We start from the raw sequence: 16,369 nt of genomic DNA on the forward strand, positions 1-16,369 counted from the left end.
TCCCATGGGTTTCTGTTAAGTTTCTCAGGATCCACATAAGAGTGAAACCATATGGTATCTGTCTTTCTCTGTATTAAAGCCTCATATTTCTGACTAGAAGATTAAAAATAGGGAGACACAGGGAAATCATAGAATGTGAGAGATTTAATACCCCATAAAGTTGTTTATGAACTCCTGGGCTTACTCCAGAGATGTGTCAGCATGGATCCACCATGAGGTAAACCACTATGCAGATTCTAGACTGTCCACTGACCAACATACATGTGAGAAAAATTTAAATAGCACTGCAAAGACTTTGAAAATGGACCTGACATTGAAACCATAATTAACAAAAGTTTGTTTTGAATGTATGGACTGAAAGAAATTCAGTTGACTGCCAGATTAGAGAAAATATCAACATTCTTCATAAGATTTAAACAAAATCCATGATTTTATAACATAATATTTTGAATGCCCTAGATGCAATCTAAAAATATCTGTCATACACAGAACAAGAAAAATCTCAACTCCCAAAAGATAATGAACAAATGCTAATTCTGAGATTACACAGATGTCAGGTTTATATAACAAAGACTTAAAAAACACCTATTATAAAAAATGCTTCATGAACTAAGTACAAACTCTCTTGAAATGAATAAAAAGTAGAAATTCTTAGCAAAGGAATTGATATAAAGAAGAATCTCATGAAAATTTTAGAGCTAAAAAATGCCATCTCTAAAATTAAAAACAAAATCACTAGGTAAGAATCAGAAACATCATAGAGGTGACAAAGAGTTGTTGAACTTGAAGATAGCTCAATGGACATTCTCCATGCTAAACAACAGAGAGAAAAAAAATGGAGGAAAAAAATTGAGCTGAGACTCAGGGACCTAGGGAATATTGACAAAAATTCTGACATTCATGTCATTGGAGTCCCAAGAAAAGAAAAGATATGGTGCTGAAACAGTATTTGAAGAAATATTGTCTGAAAACTTCCCAAAGTTAGTGAATAATATAAACTTATAAATCCAAGAAGTTCAGCAAATCCCAAACAAGATAAAGTCAATGAAACTTACACTAAAACACATCCTAATCAAATTGCTGAAAACTAAAGACAAAGATAAGAGTCTTGAAAGCAGCCAGAGGAAACCAATGCATTACTATAGAGAACACCAATTTGAATGGCAGCAGATTTCTCGTCAGAAATTGTAGATGCCAGAAGGAAGTAGAAAACACTTTTTAAGTGCTAAAAAGGACCATCAACCCAGAATCCTGTGAAAACAGATTCAAGAATGAAGATGAAATAAAGACATTTTCTGCTGAAGGAAAAGTAAGAGAATTTAAAATACTGCTAAAGGAAGTTCTTCAGACATAAGAAGATGACTTCCAGGAAGAAAACTGGAATGTCAACAATGAAGGAAGAGCAACAGAAATGGTAAATGTCTGAGTAAATATAATAGATTGTTCTTCTCTTGAGTTCTTTAAACTATACTGGACAGTTGGAAGCAAAAATTATAACATTGTCTAATGAGGATTTCAGTGTATGTAGACAGAACTACCTAGCAACTACAAAATAAAGAGAGGAAGTAAAGGGCCTATATGTTGATCAGGTTTCTACATTCCACCGAAGTGGCAACATTAAGCCTTAAGTAGACCATGAAAATAATCAAGCAAATAAATAAATAAGTGAAAATTCTGAGACAAGAAATGTGTCTAGTGCATTCAAATATATAAGAAGTCAAACAGTACCAAAGGGCCATTGGCTCTTGACTGCTTCTTCCTCATGTGAGAAAGATTCCAAATGGAAATTTTGCCTCATTCCTCAGTCCTTTCACATACCCCCATATGTAAACAATCACTGAAGCCTCCTTCCTTCTTTCAAATCTCAAATATTTCTCTCCATTCTGATAGGCCCTTCATAGTCCAGGGCATCATTTCTGATCTATATACCATTCCCCCAAATTGTCTCCCTAACTCCAGTTTTGCCTCCTACTTCTTTTTTCATCTCACTCCAATTACCTAAAATTCAAATGTCATTATATATTTTGGCTTAAAACATAAATTCCTCCCTCAGTGCTTTTAAAATAGTGAATTCTTTAGCCTGGTTAAAAGGCTTTTCATAGCATGCCTCCTGATCATCTCTCTAGTCTCATTTCTTGCCACTCTATAATCTCTCCCCCTAACTATACTCCCTAGACTAGCATAGTAAACATTTTAGGTTTTAAAGTCCTTATGTTCTCTGTTGCAATTACTTAACTCTGTAGTTGTAGTGGAAAAGCATCCATAGACAATATGTAAATAAATGGGTAGAATTATTTGCAAATAAAACCTTAACTACAAAAACAAGTGTCTGCCTGGATTTGGCCCATGGGCCATTATGTGGTGACCCCTGCTTTAGATAATTAAACTACCTACAAATCTGTGGACATGGCATTTTTTTTTTTTATCTTTTGAGTACTGCACAATATACTGTCTGTTTGGAATGCTTCTCTCCTTTGTCTGGCTACCTTCCATCACCAGGTATCAACCTGGATGCCACTTCATCAAATTCTTTCCTAGACTCCTTATTCCTCTACATTGCACATACCACATTAATATATTTACCTACTGATATATTTACCTGTTTCCTTGTCTGTCTTCTCCCACTTGTCTATAAGCTTCTGGAGGGCAGAAACTATGTCGTGTCCACATTTTAATCCCTAGTACCTAGCAGAATACTTGGCACATACAAGCATTCAATAAAACTTTCAGTTTTTCTATTCAGTGAAGGGAAGGCCAATAGCTCTCTGGCTGACCTAGCCCCTGTCTTAAAACTTCAGGGCAGGGAAAATACTGCCTAACTCGATGGTTGTATCTCCATAGAAGCTGTGATCTGTTTTGGGCAAGCCATCCCTTTCCTTTGGCCTGACTTCTCCCAGGGAAAAGAGGTCCAAAATTAAGGACCAGCCACTGTATCTCCTTTCAGACAGCACCCATCCCATCTACCAGGCAGCTCAGAGCCATCTGACCCCACTTTCGGCAAGCATTCTCAGCCACTGATTTTAAAAATAAGCCCCGAGGGGGTAAATTGCTACATCTCTTTCCAAAGGCTGTTGTAGATGCCAAAGGCGGTGGACAATGAACCATTTGTGGTTAAGGGTGGAGCAACCACCATTCAGCCAGGCATCCTGGGGACTCTCCCTGCCTGTTCAGTGTCTTCCCTTTTCAGCCCATTACCAATAAAGTGGGAAAAGGGCAACTTTCTCTGCCAAGCCATCAGGTAATTAAGTATCTGAGGGATCAACCATGTGTCCTACTCTCAACTATTGCTAAATCTCAGGCAAAGACGTGGGCCCTTCCCACAGAACCTTATAATTTATTTGAAAAAAAAAAGATAGGTATGTTTGAACCATTTAGAGATTACTAAAATGCATGTATTTATTTACTTACTCACTTTTTTTTTTTAATTTTTTAACATTTATTTATTTCTGAGACAGAGAGAGACAGAGCATGAACAGGGTAGGGTCAGAGAGAGAGGGAGACACAGAATCCGAAACAGGCTCCAGGCTCTGAGCGGTCAGCACAGAGCCCGACGCAGGGCTCGAGCTCATGGACCGCGAGATCATGACCTGAGCCAAAGTCGGCCGCCCAACCGACTGAGCACCCAGGCGCCCCTACTAACTCACTTTTTAAAGTGCCTACTCAATGCCAGTCACTGTGTGGGATGCTAAGTCACAGAGACAAAAAGTTCATTCAAGGATACTCTCCATCTACTATAATTTCCAGTAGGAATATATAATATGAATGGGGTTTAGAGTTAAAGATATTGATAAAGGCTAAAGTTGTCAGAGAAAGTTCCATCAAGGAGGTGGAACTTGAACTGGTCTTGAGGAAAGTGTGGGGTACAGATTTATGAATGGAAAGAGAAAATTTCAGCTAGAGGAGATGACATGGCCAGAGGTGAGGAAGAGAACTGAGTGTCAAGAGTGGGGAGGAGAGGTGAGGAGTGGGAAATAAGGCTGGAGGAAAAATGAAGTGTTGTGGTGGAAAACCCTGAAGACTGGACATTTAACTTGAAGTGGGAAGATAACATCCTTCTTCTTTTCTTTGAGTTGTAATTCACATACCATAAAATTCAATGGTATTTTAGTATATTCACAAAATTATACAATGATCACCATTATCTAATTCCAGAACAGACAATATTCTTTTGAATATTTCTGAACAGAGAATTCATGGGATAAATTTGCATTTCAAGCAGATTAACCCAGCTACAGGAGCAGGAATGATTGTGTGGAAAGAAACTAGACACAAAGACAAGCTAAGAGGTTCAGAAGCTTGGAGATCTAGACCAGAATAGGTCATAGTGCCACAGCCTGTCTATGGGCTTCTCACTCCACCCAGGATGGTGAGGTTGACAGCAGGATAATTTATTGAGATAATAATCTATGTCTTTTTCTTCTTTTATTTTCCCTCCCTTGTTCCAAGAAGATAGCAGATATTTGTATTCCTTAGCTTAAGCAGTTTTGGGAGCTAAGCTAAAAGCAAATTGCCTGTGGACAGCCACCCTTCCTGACTTCTGTTTTAGAAGTTCTGAACTCAATATTGGGATTGTGTTGGGGGAGGAGAGATAAGAGACCCTTTGGGGGCAGTGGGAGCTGAAGCTGAGAAAGCAGAGAACAGAGCAGAGAGGGAAATCCCCCCAAACTGTGAAGAACCAGTGATTTCTGGTTCTGAAAGGCATAGGGACCTCAGAGTGGGTGACAGAATGCTTGAACCCAGGTCCCAGAGCTCCAGGGGTACCAGCCTCATAAAGTACTCCTGCGCCTGTGTGTGATACAGTGAGGATATCAATTCTGACAAAGTGGACTAAAGACCAGAAGAGTTTTCTGCTAAGCATTCTATTCACCAAAAAACTCCTGGGATTTTGCCGTATCCTGGGACATGAGGAGCCCCAACAATGATGGAAACTGCATTAAACACCAGCTTGGCAGGTTCAGAGTCACAGGTAAAAAAGTTAAAGTACTGGGGATCTTCTTGAGAGGTAGTTGAACATACGGGTTATTCGAACAGATTCTAGAAACCAACTCTCTGGGATTAAGCCTCACACTGTGATCTATTAGCTATAGGATTTCTTCAGACTAATGATAATGACACTCAACTATCTCATAGTGTTGTTGTGAGGGTTACATGAATGGACAGATTTAAAAACAGTTATAATACTGTCTGGCACATAAAAAAGCTATGTAAATATTTGCTTATTATTATTAATGAGAAGGAAACAAATCATTGGGGGAAGGGAGGAGTGTTGCCCTATAAAAGAAAACTACTCAGTGGAAATAAGGGTGGGGGAAGAAGTAGAGGGAAAGAAGACTTTAAAAAGGCAGTATTAAGGATGAAAGACTTAAGGTAAGTAAATACCATTTAGACACAAAAGAAAAAGGAAAGTGAAATAAAAACAGATAGATGAAGATAAATAGGAATAAATAGGTGATTTGATAGACATTAGATAGATATGAGATAAAAAGAGATTAAGAAATACATACATCACATAATTAAAACATCACAGAAGTAGAAAAATGGTGGGAAAAAGTAACTGATAAGATGACATAACTGAGAAGGATCAACTAATATAGATAGATGATAAACTCAGAATGAAATGTAGAAAGTAGCATCAGATGCTACATGGAAAAAAGCAGGGTCAGAAAGGAAAGATGAAAGGGAGGGTGGGACTCAGTCACAATGGACTCAATGACCTCCAGTCTGTGAGATGGAGGAGACTGCTGTCCCCTTGCCTAGCCCTGCACCCCAACCCCTCCCACACAGCTTAGCTTCATCTTCTCTGACTTCTAGACCATGTTCCTCTGGGAACTTCCTGTTCTCTGTTCTGTACACTTCAGAAATTACCTTCTTCAGTCTGGTTTTCTAACTGTTTTGTGTATGCAATTCTTGTCTCCATTCCAAAAGACTGTGTGCCCAGGGGGAGTGGGTCTACCACTCTCTCCACTTTCCTGGTATCTCACCCAGTATGAGGAGGAGAGAAAATGTGTTGGAGGCCAGTCCTGGTATAGAAGTGGGAATAGGAGGGCCATTGCCAATTTCCAACTACCAGTATCACCATCCTGTAGGACATCACCAATCACCCATGGAAAACAATCTAAAAACAACTTGGAGGGAACTAGCTTGCCCTAGCACAATAAAAATGTATGCAGTATCTGATGATCCCTTCCCTTACTGCTTCTCAAGAATCCAGACATCTGTAACTCAGCATTTTCCTATAAATAATTGGTCTCCCCTACAAAACTGTGAGCTGCCAGAGAGCAGAGACTATATGGGAAAAGTTTCAGAAATGTTACAGAATAAGCAAGAGCTTTATATTCTGTATCTACTGCTTCCAAGCATCTGAAAATTTCTACCACCTCGTGGTTGATGTGCTTGGTCCTAAGGGCAGAAATCTTGTCATCAGGAGAAGAGAAATTCTGATATAAGAAAAGAGACCTAAGAAGCTCTGTTTACACAGGTCCTGAATATAGGCCCAGGGCTTGTTAGAATCCAGAGAGAGCTCTGGTCATCTCAGCCAAATGAAACTCCCCCATACTGATCTAAACCCGTTCCTTTCCTCCTAGACAAGAGGAAGGAAAAGTCCCATTCGTAACCACGGAGAAATAAAAGTCTTCCTCGGTGATTATATACAATTTACAGCAGAGTGTTTCATTTGGTGCCCAGGAGCCTGTAATAGCTGGAATTACCCTTGTTCCTCTTCCTCTTTGAAGGGCCAGAGCTGAGAAGTGCTCTGTGATTATGTGTTAGGGTATGGCATCTCCATGCCAAACTTGCTCAGCCCGATTTGGTGTGTGTGCGTGCGCGTGTGTGTGCATGCATGAGCGTGTGTGTGTGTGTGTGTGTGTGTGTGTGTGTGTGTGCGTGCTTCCAGAACATAATTTCCCCACATCCCTGCATGGTTTTTCAATTCATAAATAATGAATTAAAATGCTTTTGGGGTGCCTGGGTGGCTCAGTCTGTTAAGCATCCAACTTCGACTCAGGTCATGATCTCACGGTTCATGGGCTCGAGCCCACATCTGTCTGCTCAGAGCCTGCTTTGGATTCTCTGTCCCCTTTCTCTCTGCCCCTCGACCCCCTCAAAAATAAACATTAAAAAATTATTTTAATTTAAAAAATGCTTTTGCCATTTCACCCATCCTTACTGGAAAGGGAGGCAGAGAAGTAAGAAGGAAAGGAAACTAGAATCATCTTTTCACCCCACAACTTTACGTGTGAATTGAGAACTCCAGTATCAACAAAGCAGAAAAACTGAAGTGAATTGGGCTGAGATGTACTGATTGCTTACCGTCCAGGTGATGAAAACCTGAGAGTAACAACAGATTCCTTAGGTTGTGAAGGTGAATGCTTCTGCATGGATATAAGTTGTGACTGGTACTCTCCCCAAGTTAGAAGCCCTGAGGAAAGTGGTACACAATAAAATATTAGAAACCCGAAGTCTGGGTTGCAAACATTTTCTGTGAAGGGCCAAATAGTAAATATTTTAGGCTTCATGAGCCATATAATTTCTGTTACAACTTCTCAGCTCTATAGTGAAAAAGCAGACTTAGACAATATGTAAACAAATTGGCATGGGTATGTTCCAATAACATACAATAACATTTATTTACAAAAATAGCAGACGGCTAGATTTGGCCAGTGGGAGGTAGTTTGCTGACTCCCGCACTGAGTGACTTAGTACTATGAGGACTTTGTTTTGAAAAATCTTACCACTTGCAACAACGTGGATAGAACTGGAGGCCTTTATGCTAAGTGAAATAAGTCAGTAAGAGAAAGACAGATATCATATGCTTTCACTCATATGTGAAAATTGAGAAACTTAACAGAAGACCATGGGTGAAGGGAAGAGGGGAAAAAGCTTCAAATAGAGAAGGAGGCAAACCATAAAAGACTCTTAAATACAGAGAACAAACAGGGTTGATGGTGGGGGAGGGGATAATGGGTGATGGGCATTGAGGAGGGCACTTGTTAGGACGAGCACTGGCTGTTGTATGTAAGTGATGAATCATGGGAATCTACTCCTGAAGCCAACAGCACACTGTATACACTGTATTGTAGCTAACTTAACAATAAATTATATTTTAAAAAGAAAAAAAGAAAAATCTCGATACTTTGAGGGTAAAGACTAAAAGACAGAAATGATGGAGAAGGAAAGGAAGAAAAGGAAGAGGTGAAGAATGGGTAATAATTGTTTTTAGAATAAAGATAACTTGGAGCATCTGAACTTACGGGCTGTGTGCAAAGGGAAGAACAAACTCTTTAAGCCATTTGTTTTGGAAATCTTCAAGTGGGCTGTAAGTACTGGCAAGGAAAGCAGTTGTGACCAAGTACTCAAGAGTAGAATTTTGGTTCTAATATAAAAGGACTATCACCCTGTATTACTTAACCATTTCTGTGTAACAAATTAACCCCAAACCTAGTGACTTAAGACAAAAATAAATATTTATCAACTCTCATTGTTTCTGTAGATCAGGAAGTCAAGAATAGTCTGGCCAGCTGTTTCGGCTCATGATTTTTCATAAAATAAAGACAAGTCAGCCAGAACAGCTATTATCTGAAGGCTTGACTATATCTGAAGGACCTGATTTACTCATATAAGATGGCATTGGCTGTTCGGTGAGGGTCCTCAGTTCTTCTCCATATGGGCCTCTCCACAGAGATGTTTGAGTGTTCTCACAACATGGAAGCTGGCTTCCTCCAGAGTAAGTAAACCAAGAGGCCAAGACAGAGGTGCAATATTTTCATGACCCAGTATCAGAAGTCATACACCATGATGTCTACCATACTTCACTGGTCACAGTGACCAGCCCTGATTAAATGTCAGGGAAGGCTAGTCCAGGGTGCAAATACCAGGAAGCAGGGATCAATGAGGTCCATCTTAGAGACTGACCATCTGCTGCCTAATAACAGAGAGAACTAAAAGATGCCTCTGTGGTCCCAGTCTAGGATCTGCATATTAAGATCGCCTAGGAATTTGTATTAGTTAGAATGCATCTGGCTAGAGAAAGAAAACAGAGCAAAACACTCAACTTCAAGTTGTTTAAACCACAGGATTGATTTCACTTATGAAAGGGTCCAGAGTTGGGGATTTTCAGGGTTAGTTAATTCCGTAGCTCAACAATATCAGGTTCTTGTTCAACCTTTCTGTGGTTTTCTTGGCTTTTCCTTCATGGTCACAAGATGGTTGCTACAGCCCACATTACATGTTTACACAGTTGCATGTGGAAGCAGAAAGAAAGGAATATCTATTGGGTAGCCAGCAAACACCGCTTGCCACAAAAACTGGTGTGACACTCTGAACTGAGTAATATGAACAGTGTACTTGTAACTTTCTTAGAACCACAGGATCTTAGAGATGACTAAGTCTAGTTCCCATGTAATGCTTGCATCCCTTCTATCAGATCCAGGGAACATTGCCATATACCAAGATTTCCTTTCACTGTAGTAAAATAGCTTGGGCTCCATGAATATATGACAGAGGCTTCTGGTCAAAGTGCAGAATTGTAATAAATGTAAAAAGTTGAGGCCAACCTATTTAGGAGACAGTCCCTGAGCCCCTCACTGGTAGCAGGAACTTTGGAAGCACTAGTGGAGTCTTTTATCAAGGCCTGCCTTAGCATGCTTTGACCATCAATGTAGATGGGTATCTCTCTTGCCCTTAAAATGACTTTCAGAAGAGGCACATTCCCCTAAATGACATTTGCTCATAACAGTAAAACCCCAAATTGAATAACTAAGACCCAGGAGAGAGACTTCCAATTCAATACAAGCAAAACACATTTTCAACAAATACAATACATGATTTGCTAATGGGGATTCCTCTACAGGAGGAAAATTTGCATAACACAACCCCCAATTTCCCTTCTAACTCCAAAATCAATGATTCTTTTTTTTTTTCAAAATCAATGATTCTATATTTACTGCGAATTTCTTCATGATGTCAAGATTCAGCTTCTTTTGTTGAGCTTTCAGTGTATTTCATGAAGTCATAGAATATCAGAATTGATACGATGTAAGAGATTGTATATCGCTTTATTTCTTATGTCTTGAGTCAGAGCTCCTATTAATTTAGAATAAATATTTTATGACCTTCCTTTTATATGATTAGAAATTTTTGAGTTATATTTGAATAAACTTTCTTAAAATAGAGTTTGCATAGAATAAAATATCATCTTAAGTATACCATCTAATAAGTTCTGAAAATGTGCAACCTCTACCATCACAATCAAGATATCCATTTCCCAAAATGCTCCTGAATGCCCCTTTGCAGCCAATTCCCATCACTCCTGGTTCAGGGCACCACTAATCTGCTTTTTGTCATTTTAGATTATTTTTTTTTTTGTCTATGAAAGCATTCATTTCAAATATAAAATCATAAAGTATAAACTGTGCTGTGTAAATTAGCTTGGGCTCCACAGATTGTTTCTGACATTCACCCAGGTTGTAACAGTTCCTTCTTTCTTATTGTTCAGTGTTTTTCCATTGTACGGATATGCCAGTTTGTGAATCATTCTTGGGTTGATATACATTTGAGTTGTTTCCAGTTGAGGCAGTTATGTATAAATCTGCTATGAATTTCCATATGTAAGTTTACAGTTTTCACATACAAGTTGATAGATTTTTTTTACAGAATATGGTTTCATTTCTCATGGGTAAAGATGTTTGAGTGACATTGCTGAGTTGAACAGTAAATGTATGTTGAACTTTGTAAGAACTACCAAGTGGTGGTATCATTTTACATTTCTACTAGCAAGGTTTGAGAGTCTTAAGTTGCTCACCTAATTCTCACCACCACTTGGCATTATACTTTTTATTTTACCATTCTACTGGGTGTGAAGTGGTATCTCACTCTGGTTCAATTTACCCTTCCCTAACATATAATGATGAAAAGCACCTTTTCATGTGCGTATTGACCCCTTTCATACTTTTTTTTTTTTACATAGAGTCTGTTCAAATCTTTTGCTTACTCACAATGTTTATCTTATTATTGATGAGTGAGAATGCTTTATACACTCTTATTATTAGTCCTTTCTCAGATATGTGTATTGAAAATATTTCCTCTCATGCGGTGGCTTAGCTTTTCATTTTCTTACCATTCTTTTTGAAGAGTAGAAGTTTTTAATTAGATGAGATACAGTTTAAAATTATTTTCTTTTATTGATACCACTTTTGGTGTTATGCTTAAGAAATCATTTCCTAACCAAAGTCACAAATGTTTTTTCATATGTTTTCTTCTAGAAGATTTACAGTGTTAGATTTTACATTCAGGTCTATTTTGAGGTAGTTTTTATATATGGTATGAGGTGTGGATCTCATAGCTGTAGCTGCAATAAGAAATTACTGTGTATTTAATAGCTTAAAACAACACAAACATGGGGCACCTGGGTGGCTCAGTCGGCTAAGCATCTCACTCTTGATATCGGCTCAGGTCATGATATCACAATTTGTGAGATGGATCCCCAAATGGGACTCTGCATTGTCAGCACAGAGCCTCCTTGGGATTCTCTCTCTGCCCCTCTCCTGCTCATGCTCTCTCTCTCTCTCTCTCTCTCAAAATAAATAAATAAACATTTAAATCAACAACAACACAAACTTACTATCTTACAGTTCTGTAGATTCAAAGTCCAACACGGGTCTCACTGGGCTAAAATCAAGATGTCGGCAGAGCTGCATTCAAGGAAAGTCTGGAGGATCTAAGGAGAATCTCTTTCCTTGTCTTTCTAGCTTACAAAGGCCACCCACATTCCTTGACTTAGGATCTACTCTCTCCGTCTTCAAAGCCAGCAACATTGCATTGCACTGTATCTTCCTTTCATCGTCACATCACTCTCTGACTCCATTCTGCCTCTCTTCCATGTTTAAAGACACTTATCATTACAGTGGGTCTACCTAGGGTAAACTCCCCAATTCCTCAAATCTTTCACTCAGTCCCTTTTGCCATGGAAGATGGAAGAAAACATATTCCCAGGTTCTAGAGATTAGAGCATGGACATCTTTGGGGGTGATAGTTATTATTCTTCCTACCACATTTATGGACTGTTCCAGCACCATTTGTCGAATTACCTTGGCATCTTTGCTGAAGTCAGGTTTTTGTTGTTGTTGTTGTTGTTGTTGTTTTGCTTTGTTTTTTACATATGTGTGAGTCTATTTCTGGACTCTAGTCAGTTCCATTGACTGTCTTAAGCCATACCATAACCTCTTCTTGATTTCTGTAGCTTTATAGAAATCTTGAAATCAGATAGTGTACGTTTCTAACTTTGTTCTTTTTCAAAAATTTTTCTGACTGTTCTAAGGCTTTTATATTTCCTATAAATTTTAGAGACAAATCATCAATTTCTATAAAATGCCATCCTGGTTTGGTTTATTTATTTATTTTTGAACAGCTTTATTGAGGTGAAATTTGCATACCATAAAATTTATTCATTGTAAGCATAAAATTCAAAGAATTTCAGTAATTTACAGACTTGTACAACCATTACCATAATTCAATTTTATAACATTTCAATTATCCTAAAAAGGTCTTGCATCCATTTTCAGTAACTCTCTTTTTCCACTCCTAGCCTTAGGAAATGATTAATCTACTTCTGTCTCTGTGGATTTGCCTTTTAGGGACATTTCAGGTAAATAGAATCATAATATGCAATCTTTGTTGTCTGGGTTCTTTCATGTAGAATAATGTTTTTGAGGTTCTATCTTATACCATGTATCAGTACTCTGTAACAGCTCATTGCCAGAAAGTATTCTATCTTAAGAATATACCACATTTTGTTGATGCAAAATGTCCAGTTTGATGGACATTTGCTTGTTTCCATTTTGGGGTAACTATGAATGATACTGCCATGCACATTCATATATAAATCTTTGTATAGACCTGCATTTTCATTTTTCTTTAACTTTTTGAGCACCTGCCAAACTATTTTTGGAGGTTGCATCATTTTACATTTCCTACCAGCAGTGTATGAGGGTTCCAGTTTTTCCATAATTTCACACCCCCTTGTTTTTGTCTGTATTTTTGATTATAGAGTCATCCTAGTGGGTGTGAAAGCATATTTCTTTTTAGATTTAATTTGCATCTCCCTAAGATTAATGATTTTGAGCACTTTTTCATTTGTTTATTGGCTATTCATGTATCTTCTTTTTTAATTTTTTTAATGTTCATTCATTTTTGAGAGAGAGAGACAGAGAGAGACAGAGTGTGAATGGGGGAGGAGCAGAGAGAGAGAAGAAGACACAGAATATGAAGCAGGCTACAGGCTCTGAGCTGTCAGCACAGAGCCTGATGTAGGGCTTGAACCCATGAACTGTGAGATCATGACCTGACCTGAAGTTGGATGCTTAATTGACTGGGCCACCCAGGTACCCCTCATGTATCTTCTCTGGTAAATGTCTATTAAAATATTTTGCCCATTTTTTTACTTGGGTTGTTTGTCTTCTTATAATTGGGTCATAAGAGGTCTTTGTATATTCTGGATATAAGTCTGTTGTCAGATATATGATTTGCAAATATTTTTTTCCATTGTGTGGCTTCTTTGACTTTCTAAAATAAAAGCAAAATCAAGCACAAACACTTAATTTTGATGAAGTCCAATTTATCAATTTTTTATTTATCATTTGTTTGTTTTATGTTTTTGGAGGTGGATCAGTTATTTAATTAGGTTCTGTATAAGAAATTTAGAACACCAATTTGTGAGGATAAATTCCATCTGTGAGAGAAAACACAGAGTGGAGGTAGCCCTGAAGCTAAGGAACAGCTTTGATTTTTGGCAGAATTTTTGAATCCACAGCTTCCTGATCAACCTCTATAATCTCATATTTCTCTTTCTCTGGGTCGAGGATCTCACTGTCCTCATGTCTAGGTTTACACAACTTCTTCTTGAAGTAAACATCAGTGAAGATGTTTGGGGATTTTCACACTGCCGATATCAATTTTGGTGGAAGTAGCAATGATGAATTTCTGGTATGTTCTATGCAGAGGAACTCAATTGGGGGCCAGCAGTCCGGTCACAAGAAACAAACCACTTCTAAGCTGCTTCAGGAAAACCACTTTTTTGCCTCTGTGGCACCCAGTGAAGATGATCAGAATGGTCCCAGGAGTGATGCTAGCTCACCATTTTCTCACATGCTGACTGACAAGTTTTTTTTGCCATGGCTTAATAGCTTTTGAGGCACATCTTCAATAGGATAATACCTAGGCATTTTGTGAAGTTTAATCACTCTGGTACCACCATTCTCTTCACCACCAATGGGTTTTGTGACAGTGGCAAGAATCTTCTCCTTTTTCTTTTCAACCCTGCATTTGGCTGCTGAACACTTCCTCTTGTACGTGGCCTTTCTGGAATACATAGCTGATTGGGAATATCTGCCAATTCCTCTGACTAGGACAGGGTTTGGGCTGCAGTGGGGCTTCCCCTTCTTTGGTGTTTTAGGCTTGAGGTTACCCTTCATAATCTTGCCACCAGCATCAGCCTTTTTGGCTTCAAGTTTCTTCTCCTTAGTATCAATCTTCTCAGATTTTTCGCCCACCATCTTGCAAGATGGGAAAGAGCTAATGTATCAATTTTTAAAGTTAATTTTTGTGTATGGTGTGAGGCAACGATCTTAATCTTTGTTCTTGTATATGGACTTCCATTTGTCTCAGAACTATTTGTTGAAAAAGTGATTCTTTGCCCCATTTAATTCCTTTGCAGTTTTGTCTAAAATCAACTTATCATAAATGTACAAGTTTATTTCTGGACTCTCATTTCTGTTCTATTGATCTGTATTTCTATCCTTATGTAAAAGATTTATTAAAAACTTACTAAAAATTTAATCTTAATAATCAAGATGGTTAGTTTTAGAATCAAGAAGTCCTCCATTTTTTTCTACTTGGGTTCATTTCATTTTCATATAAATTTTAGAATTTTATTGCTTAATTCTATTTTTAAAAAGCTGAAATTTTTATAGAGATTACATTCAATCTACCTAGAATTTGAGAAGGATTGCCATTTTAATAATGTTGAGTCTTGAAATCCATGAACATGGATTGTCTATCCATTTATTTAGATCTTCTTTAATTTCTTTTAGCAATGTTTTATAATCTACAGTTGAACATCTTTAGATAGATTTATTCCTCAGTACTGTATTATTTTTGATACTAGTGTGAATGGAATTATTTTCTTGATTTCATTTTCAGGTTGTTTATTGTTAGTACTTAAAAATAAAATTGATTTTAGTATATTGATGTTGACTTTATTGAACTCATTTATTAGTTTTAATAGTTTTTTTGTTGTTAACTTTTCGGGATTTTCTCTCTGTAATATAATGTCATCTGCAAATAAAGACAGTTTTACTTCTCCTTTCCAACCCGGTTGCCCTTTACTTTTTCTTGCCTAATTGTATTGGTTGACACTTCCACTACAAGGAGAAAAGAAACATGTCTGACTTGTTCCTGATATTAGGGTGAAAGCCTTCAGCCTTTCAGTATTAAATATAAAGTTTTCATAGATTTTTTCATAGATGTCCTTTATCAAGTTGAAGAAGTTCCAATTTATCCTTGATTTTCTGAATTTTTATCAGAAATGGTATTGATTTTGACAAATATTTTTTTCTGCTTGAGACAATTATAATCTTTTTTAGTTTGTTAAATTACACTGATTGATTTCTGAGTGGTAAACCAAAATTACATTCTTAGGATAATTTCCTAAAATGTCCTTGAGAATGTTTCCATCTATGCTCATGGGGATATTGATCTACAGAGCTTTCTTTTTTTCTATTGTAATGTCTTTATCTGGCTTTGGTAAGTGGTAATACTGGCCTCATTGAATGAGTTTCCCTTTCATCAATTTTCTGTAAGAGCTTATGGAGAATGGATATTATATCTTCTTTAAATACTTAATAGAACTTACCAGTAAAGTCATCTGGGTCTGAAGTTTTCTCCTTGGGAAAGTTTTTAACTATAAATTTCTTTAATAGGTAGCTATTCAGGTTATTTATTTCTACTTGAGTGAGTTTTAGTAGTCTGGATCTTTCACAGAGTATATTCATTTGGTGAAGTCACCAAATTTATTGTCTTAGAGTTGTTCATAATAGTCCTTTATTATTCTTTTGATATCTGTAGAGTCTGTAGGGATGTCGCTTCTCTCATTCCTGATATTGGTAATTTTCATCTTCTCTATTTCTTTTCCTGATCAGTCTGGCTAGAGGTCATTAATTTTATTGACTTTCTTTAAAAATTCAGCTTTTACATAAGAGACTGTTAAAAACTGAGAACAAACTGAGGGTTGATGGGGGGTGGGAGGGAGGGGAGGGTGGGGGATGGGTATTGAGGAGGGCACCTTTTGGGATGAGCACTGGGAGTTGTATGAAAATCA

General features: G+C 37.6%; 1 pseudogene; it reads right to left on the reverse strand.

Annotated features, from left to right (window-relative positions):
* Window positions 1–13,691: 13,691 nt before the first annotated feature.
* LOC131484066 (large ribosomal subunit protein eL6-like) lies at window positions 13,692–14,609 on the reverse strand (annotated as a pseudogene).
* Window positions 14,610–16,369: the final 1,760 nt, after the last annotated feature.

This window comes from Neofelis nebulosa, chromosome 8, assembly GCF_028018385.1.
Source record: "Neofelis nebulosa isolate mNeoNeb1 chromosome 8, mNeoNeb1.pri, whole genome shotgun sequence".
NCBI lineage: Eukaryota > Metazoa > Chordata > Mammalia > Carnivora > Felidae > Neofelis > Neofelis nebulosa.